At 47.9% G+C, this 9,421-nt stretch overlaps 1 long non-coding RNA gene across 1 annotated transcript; it reads left to right on the forward strand.

The window, feature by feature from the left end:
- Positions 1-6,896: 6,896 nt before the first annotated feature.
- On the forward strand, positions 6,897-9,150 carry LOC127322965 (uncharacterized). The gene is made up of 5 exons (XR_007865239.2): positions 6,897-7,232; positions 7,328-7,450; positions 7,665-7,736; positions 8,773-8,861; positions 8,965-9,150. It is a non-coding gene; the product is annotated as an uncharacterized lncRNA (long non-coding RNA).
- The last annotated feature ends 271 nt before the right edge of the window (positions 9,151-9,421 follow it).

The raw sequence follows: 9,421 nt of genomic DNA on the forward strand, positions 1-9,421 counted from the left end.
CTTTGGGCCAAATCCCCAAGGCCAAGTCTGGCTCGGGCGCTCGCTGGCTTTGGATCCCTTTAGGGTGCACTGACCCCTCCCTAGGTTTTCCGGCTCGCACAAGTGAAGTGCGGCGCGGTCGCTCCCTTTCTCGCACACTCTGCAGACTCCCAGATCCTCCTGACCTCTCCCGCTCCTTCGTTGAAGCGTTGATGGCGGGCGGCAGCGGTAACGGTGGAGGTGGGGGCGGCGGCGATGCGCGAAGGCGGCGCTACGACCAGCAAGGATACAACAACAACAACTTCGGCAACCCAGGCTTCAACAACAACTACAGCGGCGGCCGCCGACAGGAGCAAGGAGGCCTCGGCGGCCGTGGAGACGGCGGCTGGCAGGAGGCCGGCCGCTACGACGACCTGAGCTTCAACGGCCCTTATGACGGGCGCGGTGACCAGGGGCGTGACGACCTGGGGCGCGGCGGTGACCAGGGTCGCGGAGGCGACCTGGGGCGCGGCGGCGACCACAGGCGCAACAACAACTTCGGCCGCCATGATGGAGGTACGCGGTCCCATCTTCCTGCCGGTGCTGGTGATGAATACCGGTCCTGGGCGGCCGCGGAGGACGGGCCTTGGGGTCCTCCTCCTCCATGGTGGGAACAGGAACAGGCGCGCAAGCGCAAGGCGGAGGCTGCCAGGGCCAGGGGCGCGCCGGCACCGACGTGGTGAGGCGGTGGGGGTCACGGGAGTGGCTCCCATGGCAACAACTCTTGGAACCGGGACCGATGCAGGGAGAATCCTCCCAGACCAAACCCAAGGGCAAGCAGCCTAGCGGGACGTCGACTGCAACCATGGGCGGGGAGTGCTTCCGCTGCGGCCAAGAGGGCCATTTTCAATCCGATTGTGTCAACAACCCAGTTTGCATTCTGTGCAGCAAGACGGGGCATATTACGGCGGGATGCCCTACCCGTGGAAGACCGCTGCTCCTCCAGTCATGGGCGGTGGGTTTTTCAACATTGACGTCGAGCCGATCAAGGAACCGAGCCAGGGGGATCTCTACGAGGCAGTCATCCACTTCGCCTCGGCCCCCCTCTCACCGGAGCTCTTGTCTGATGAGCTCAAGTACCTAATGGATTTCAGCTGGGATTGGGAGGTGACGAGGGTCTCCGAGACGGAGTTCACCATGCTCCCCCTCTCGCGGGAGACCCTGAGGATGAACACGCGTAGGGACCGGATCTCCCTCCCGCTTTGCAAGCGCGATGTGGACATCTGCGAGGCATTCGTCACACCCAAGCCGGGGAAGGCCTTCCCCTCGGTCTGGGTCCATATTACCGGCCTTCCCGGTGACCTGATGGAGAAGGAGCGGCTTCTGGCGGCGCTTACCATGCTTGGTAGGCCCATCGATGTGGACGATCTCTCCCTCAAGAAGTGGAAGACCGAGCCCATACGAGTTCACTTCCAATGCCGCCACCCGGAGCGGATCAAAGGGACGGTGCAACTCTGCGTCAATGGCGAGCCCTACACTTTGGGAGTGTTTGCAGAGCTCAATGCGCCCGGGGGCGGGGGCGCAAGTGGCCCGCCCAAGCTGCCAGCTCCGCGCGATGACGATGATGATGACATGGACGACCTGGACTCCGATGACAAGAGCGACGGCGAGCGCTGGAACCGCCACTGTAGGAACGACAAGACGGGCAAGACAAACGACACCCAGCCCGGCCAGGATGGCGGGTCGACGGGTGGGTCTGGGAAGACCACAAGGGTGGCTACGCCGGGCTCTCGCAGTGCTCCTCCGCTAGGCACGATCATGGACGTCCAACCTGGCCTGCCAGCCTGGCCTCTCCCTCTCCCGCACGTTTGAGGCCCTCTCGGACCTTGAACAGCGGGAGACCGGAGACGGGGTGCTGGACATGCCCATGGACACCTCTCTTCCGGGCTTAGAGGAGGGCCTCGCGTCGGGAGAGACGGTTTCCCACGTTTCGGACCCCGTGGATGCCTGGCTCTTGGACAGCCCCACCGGCCTGGTCTCTGACACCGTGGCGCCGGGGGCGGAGCTGCCGTCCACGGAGCTGGACCTCCGCGGCGAGGTGATCGCCGCCATCTCCCTCTCACAGGGCAAGCGCACCAAGGTGGTGGCGGTGCAGGCGTCGCCAAGGACCACAAAGAAGATGACGGCGGCTGGTGTGGTGCGGAAGAGCTCAAGGAACCAGGCCCCGGCGGCCAACCTGCCGGTCTTGGAGAAGGCCAAGCTGCTGACCAAGGCCAAGAACCTCGACCCTCCTCCTTTTGGACCAGCACTGGAGGGTTCTGGTCAGACCGACGGACCGGGCACTGGTGGACACGGCGGCGGGTGACGTCCGGAGGCTATACACACGGACTAGAGGCGACAGGACTTCACGATGACGATCTTCTCCGTCCCAGCGCTTTGTGTGTTCCGTAGCTATCAGCCCTTGTTGTTATGATCCAGGGGGTCTTCTATCTACTCGTATCATGTTAGATCTATGTCAGTTGTGCGTGGACTGGGTGTTGTAAGACTCTTATATCTGTGGTTGCCATGTTGGCTTTATTTATAAAGTTGAGCTTAGGCCTTCTCTTTAAAAAAAAGTTGGTTGAAAGAATAAGATTTCCTGTCCAGAGTGGAGAGAATTTGGTGACAACCTATTAGAGCTAGAAACTCATTGGAATTTTTTTCAAATAAAACTAAAAAAATAAAAAAAAATGATCTGAAAGGCTGGGGAGCAAATATCAGAGGGAGAGATAAGAAGATCAAGCAGGATCTGCATCTGGAGTTAGCTGCCTCGGAGGAACTGGAGGAACAGGGTGACATCACTTTGGAACAAACTTGTAGAAAAGTGCAGATACAGGAGGAACTTATGCATCTTTTGAAGAAGGAGGAGGCTTTTTTACAACAAAGGTCAAAGGAACAATGGCTGTTGCAAGGGGACAACAATACTAGTTATTTCCATAGAATTGCAAATGGCACTAAAAGGAAAAGAACAATGTTCTCTCTGAAAATGGCTCTGAATTTATACAGGGGACACCTGCTTTACTGGAACATGCTACTGACTTCTACAAAAATTTGTTTGGGCCGGCTATTGATGCTGGTGTCAGACTCAGGGGTGATATTTGGGACAGAGAGGAAAAGTTGGAAGAGGCGGATAGGGAAAATCTTGGTAGGAACTTTTCTGAGGAAGAAATTCATGATATTATCTACTAGGTGGAGAAAAATAAAGCTGCTGGCCCTGATGGAATCCCTGTGGAATTCTATCAGCAAAGCTGGGATATCATCAAGCTAGATATGATGCAGATGTTCAATGATTTTCATGGACACATGTTTGGTTTGGAGAGAATAAATTATGGGATTATTACTATCATTCCCAAGGGAGAAGATGCAGATATCATTCAGAAGTATAGGCCGATGTGCCTTTTGCAAGTCTTGTTCATGATTTTCACTAAGGCTATGACTGCTAGAGCTGAACCAGTGATGGGGAAACTTATTCATCCTTGCCAGAACACCTTTATCAGGGGAAGATATATTACAGATGGAGTGATGTTGCTGTAGGAAATCCTTGGAGAGTCCAAAGTTAAGAAAAAACAAGGAGTTGTGTTGAAAATTGACTTTGAGAAGGCTTATGACAAAGTGAATTGGAATTTTCTGTTTGACTGTTGTAGACATAAGGGCTTTAGTGACAAGTGGCTAATTTGGATTAATGAAGCAATTAATAAAGGGACCCTTAGTGTCAAAATTAATGACATGATGGGCCCATATTTTGGTAGCTTCAAAGGGGTGAGGCAAGGTGACCCTTTTGCTCCCTTTTTGTTCAATATGGCAGCTAACAGCTTGTCCAAAATTATTGAGAATGCACAAACAAATGGCCTGCTTAAAGGCTTGGCTGATAACTTGGTGAAAAATGGTGTTTCCATTTTACAGTATGCAGATGATACTATACTCCTGATCCAAGATGATTTTGAAGGAGCCAGAAATTTAAAGCTACTTCTGTACATATTTGAAGTTATGTCTGGTCTGAAAATTAATTTTGAAAAGACTGAAATCATGCTTGTGCTTGATGAACCTGACAAGTTACAGGAGTATGTAGAACTGTTCAATTGCGAGAAGGGCAAGTGGCCCATTAAATACTTGGGGACCCCTATGTGTGCCAGAAGACTGTCAGTAGCTTATCTGCAGTTCATAGAAGACAAAGTGAAAAAAGGGAGGCTGGATGGGTAGTACTTTATCCATTGGAGGTAGATTGATCAAAATTCATGCTTGCCTCTCTAATATTGATGTGTATCAGATGTCAATGAGACTTCCCCACAAAACTAATATAGAAAACATTTCAAGGCCCATCAGGGCTTTCTTTTGGGCTGGATCGAGCAGCTGATAAAAAGAAATACCATTTTGTAAAATGGAGATGGATTTGTAATCCTAGAAGTAAAGGTGGCCTTGTTGATCTGCACAAATTCAACATTAGCTTGATGTGTAAATGGTGGTGGAAACTGGAAAAGGATGAAGGACCTTGGCAGAATTTTATGAGAAAAAAAATATATGGGAGATGCTGGTATATATACTTTACCAGGCACAGAAGTGGAGACTCTCCCCTCTGGTCAGATATGTTGCATATAAGAGATATCTATCTGTGTGGAAGAAGGATGATTATGGGAAATGGGTGCAGGACTAGTTTTTGGGGTGATGGCTGGTGTGGCCATTCCCCTTTGAAGGATAAATTCCCTGAAACTTTTGATATATGTAATGGACAGAACATCACAGTGGCTGCAGCAGCAAATATGGGCTGGAGACTCTCCTTTAGAAGATGGTTGCCTGCTGGGCTAATGGAGTTGTGGTGTGGGCTTGTTAACATTCTTCAGCAGATAAACTTGACTGATGTAACTGACAGGCCCAGATGGAAATGGACATAGAATGGCCAGTTCTCTGTAAAAAGCTTGTACAAGCAACTTTGCAGTAATGGCATTGACAGGTCTTTCAAGCACCTTTGGAAGAGCAAAATCCCCTTAAAAATCAAAATCTGGCTATGGCTCATCTAGCACAATGCCATAGCAACCAAAGACAATCTTCTAAAAAGAAACTGGGCAGGCAGCCCTACTTGCCTTGCTTTGCCCATGAATCTATTCTACACCTCTTGTTTTCTTGTACTGCAGCAAAAATCCTGTGGAGCATGGTGGGGATGACTGTGGGGGACCATAATCGACCTGGTTCCTTTGCACAATACTTTTGGTGGATACCGAATTACTCCACTGGCAGTCGCAATGTTCAAATTGTTGGACTGGCAGCAATTTGCTGGGCCATTTGGAAAGCGCGTAATAAAGCTTGTTTTGATAAAATTTACCCTAAAAATCCTATTGAGCGAATCTATCATGTTGTGGTTTTCTTGAAATACTGGGCAGGATCTCATACTGCAGCTGAAGCCTCGCAACTGAATCAAGGCGCTGATGCACTCCTCGAGCTGGCTTCTGGAGCTGTTAACATAATGGAAGATGCTGCGGGTGTGAGCAATGCTCCTCGCCTGATGAACCGACCATATGGTGCTATGGATGTTGATGGAAATATCGAGGAAGACGCTGACAACCTTGATGAATGACGCTGAGAAGAAGTTGCTGCCCCCTACTGACAGATAAACAATGATCATGTGCTTTGTTGTCTGTTTGTCGTTCGATAGTCTTTCCTGTTTTGGTGCTGGAGGTTGCTGTTTTGCTTCCTGGAAAACTTCCCTTTTGGCAGATGTGATGATAAACTCCTAGTTATGTTTGTTTGCTACACTGAGGCTGCTGTCCTCCAGTAGCTGTAATGGTGGTGTATATAGTTTTTGGTAGGTGCTGTAGGGATTCGTTGCATAGAAAACAAAAAATTTCCTACCGCGAGAACGCAATCCAAGCCAAGATGCAATCTAGAAGACGGGAGCAACGAGGGGATGATCGAGACTCACCCTTGAAGATTTCCAAAGCCTATAAGAGTAGGCTCTTATTGCTGCGGTAGACGATCACTTGCCGCTTGCAAAAGCGCGTAGAAGATCTTGATCACGGTGCCACGATCGGGCAGCACCTCCGTACTCGGTCACACGTTCGGTGTTGATAAAGACGACGTCCTTCTCCCCGTTCCAGCGGGCAGCGGAAGTAGTAGCTCCTCCTTGAATCCGGCAGCACGACGGCGTGGTGGCGGTGTCGGTGGAGATCTCCGGCGGAGCTTCGCTAAGCGTGCGGGAGAGGTGGAGGAGAGATGGGGCGGCTAGGGTTTGGGAGAGGGGTGGCCGGCCACTTAGGGGGTGCGGCCAAGCTAGGGCTTTGTGGTGGCCGGCCCCCTCCCCTATGCCCCTCATTATATAGGTGGATCCCCAAGTGTTGGACTACAAGTCTTCGAATAAGACCCCAACACAAGAACCTTCCATGTAGTAGGGAAACCTACCCAAGGTGGGACTCCCACCTCAAGTGGGATTCCCCCCTTGCATGTGGGGGGGGGGGGTGGCCGGCCCCCTTAGGTGGAGTCCACCTTGGACTCCCCACTAGGGTTGGCCGTCCATGGGGAGGTGGAGTCCCTCCGGGACTCCTCCTTCCTTAGTGATTCCTTCCGGACTTTTCTAGAACCTTTCGTAAAATCACCGGATCATTTTCAAACTTATAAAATGACTTCCTATATATGAATCTTATTCTCCGGACCATTTTGGAACTCCTCGTGATGTCCGGGATCCCATCCGAGACTTCGAACAATACTTCGAACTCCATTCCATATTCAAGTTCTACTATTACACTACAAGAAAACCCCCTCTAAAGCAATACATAGTCGGCAACGCTATAGATATTCGTTGCAAAATTTTATCGTAGATACGCATGCATGCGTTGTAGGCTACATCTGTTATACATTATACAGTTTGCAGTTGTAAAACAAGCCCAGCCCACTAATCACTAGTTCACGACTCAACGATTGCTTGCTTAACCCCACCAAGCCACGAACCTACGCTCGTCCAATTCCAGTCCCACTCCTTCCCTTCCCCAAACCTAGCCGCCTCAATCCGCTCCCCTAGGGTGCCTCTCAGCCATCGGCGAGCAGGCCCTCCCTTGCCGGCGACCAGTGGCGGCCGGTGATGCAGCCCACGCGATACATCCCACTACTCGCCTCCTATTATGAGATACCCTAAATCTGAGAAATTCTTTTGCAGCTAAGATGTATTTGGGCTACTACGTGATGCGGATGTTTGTTGAAAAGCCTCGTCGGCGAGTCAGAGCACGGCGGCGCGGAAGCGGAAGGGCACGGTAGAGCTTCTTGCTCTAGATGCGATTTCTCTTTTTCCCCTATTAGATTCGTCTCTTATTTTGCCTTGGTTTGAGCGGTTATCAAATCTTTGTAGAAATTCTGTGTATCCTTGAACGTGCGATGTCACTGGAGGCTGCAGGCGGCACGATCTGGCGTATCAAGAAGCCTAAAATAGAGCTGCATCAGTAGTAGCAACCTGCAGCAGGACGACCTGCAGGTAATGATTCATCCCCTTTTATAGATTCATATCACTTGCATCTGTTACTGCTCCTTCTCATGTGGTATTTCAGATTAACCTATCGCTTGCAAGTTTCAGTTTGCTTCTTCTGCATACAAACTAAACCCAGGCCCTGCAGCTCAATGCATATTAAATTATTAATGCCTCCTCACCTGACCCCTGCTAAAATTGTTGTTTTGATTTTAACCTTCAGAAGATAAAACCGCAAATTGGGTGCTGAAGTACTTGTATCTGTTCCAAGGTTACTCGAGAAGATATATCAAATGTATGTGCGTTTTTCTGTTTTACAACTTATTATTATTATTACTCATTTCTCGTATCTCTGACACATATTAATATCCTTCAATTGGTATCCTTATTTGTGTCTCTTTTGGTGTGTGCTAGATCTTCATGCCTTTGGTCAATTACATACAGTTTATTATCTATTTTATGGCCTCCAATAGTGCACCAACTATCACTTTTCCTTGGCAGAGAATCTGACATAGCAAATGAGCAAATTCAGAAGCTCTCAAGGCTGCTGCTAACATTGTATATACCACCAACGGAATTGATGATATCTCACTGAATGTGTTTTTTCATTATTCATGCAGAAGTTCATTGTCCTATTTTAAATTTGACTTCGGATATAGTTTGGCATCCTTCCAGTATAGACTATTTATGTATTTCCTTTAACTAGTCCATGCTATTATTGATATATTTTATTTATCAGCTACTAGTTTTCGTCGGTGGCACATACAAAATCTGCTGAATAATACTGACATAAATGACTCCAACGAGAACTTATAGTAATTCCTCCCTCATATTACTTTTACAACTTCAACTTGCTAAAAGCTAAGACTACCATCACGCTTGTGACTAGATTTAGATTCACTTTTTTTTTGCATCACGTGGTATATGCTTGCTTGCAGTTTTGGAATCTTACCATGGGAACCAATGCGAGTTTGAAGTGACATGGGTCCATGTTAGTAGTTTCTAAGTTTTCATTTTATGTTTTTCATGTTTTTTAACTGCACATGTATCTGCGCCTTAAAAGAATTTAGAGTATAAATGGCTGACCCTGCAAACCTCAGTTCCTGGTGTGAACTTCTACTTATGCATGTTGGAAAAATTGTAGCTTTCTGATAATTTTATTGACCATTCCATCGATTAGTTAATTAAGAACTTTGATATGCTGTCGGCTGGATGATCTAGCTTGATAATTAAATGATTGTGATCATCTATTTTATGGATTGTTCAGATCCCATCTTGGTTATTTCATGATCTTATATAGATTTCCTTTTTCATTTCCATCTGTGTGGTAGCCATAATGACGTGTGGTCTGATGAGCTGATTTAAATGCAATGGATCGCAAACATGTCTTATGCTGAACTAGTTTTGGCATGCCACCAAGGTTAGTATAGCGGCAATTTTTATGCAAGTTAACTCATTACACGCCATCACACTGTCTTGTCTTCTGCCACTTCGATACTGAAAATAGAGTTTTTTATGTGCAGGTTCCATACATCAGAAGACTTGCTCTATCGGATATCAGAATTTGTTGGCAAATTAGTAGAACCGATGTATATAGGTCTAGGTAGACTATCAAATTGTGCTGCAAAATTGTAAACTTTCTCCTTTTCAGAAAACTTTCATGTATGGATGGTGATTTCAATAATAAATATTTAATTTTTGTCACTAAATTCATTCATATTCTATGTTTTGTGTGATGTGATTTGGCACGTACGGACTACCGTCTTTCTATAAGAAAAATCTACCATAGTTAAATAGAATTTTCAATTCGTATAGGATATACCTACCAACGCATACACTTGTTGCTCTAAATCTGTAGCGATTTTGCAACGATTATCCCATGGGTTACCAACGCATCTATATTCGTTGCATTGTAGCCTTGCAACACCCAAAAATGCAACGCATTTTTATTCGTTGGTAGAGTCGCTAGCAACGCTCATA

Source organism: Lolium perenne, chromosome 1 (assembly GCF_019359855.2).
Source record: "Lolium perenne isolate Kyuss_39 chromosome 1, Kyuss_2.0, whole genome shotgun sequence".
NCBI classification, from domain to species: Eukaryota; Viridiplantae; Streptophyta; class Magnoliopsida; order Poales; family Poaceae; genus Lolium; species Lolium perenne.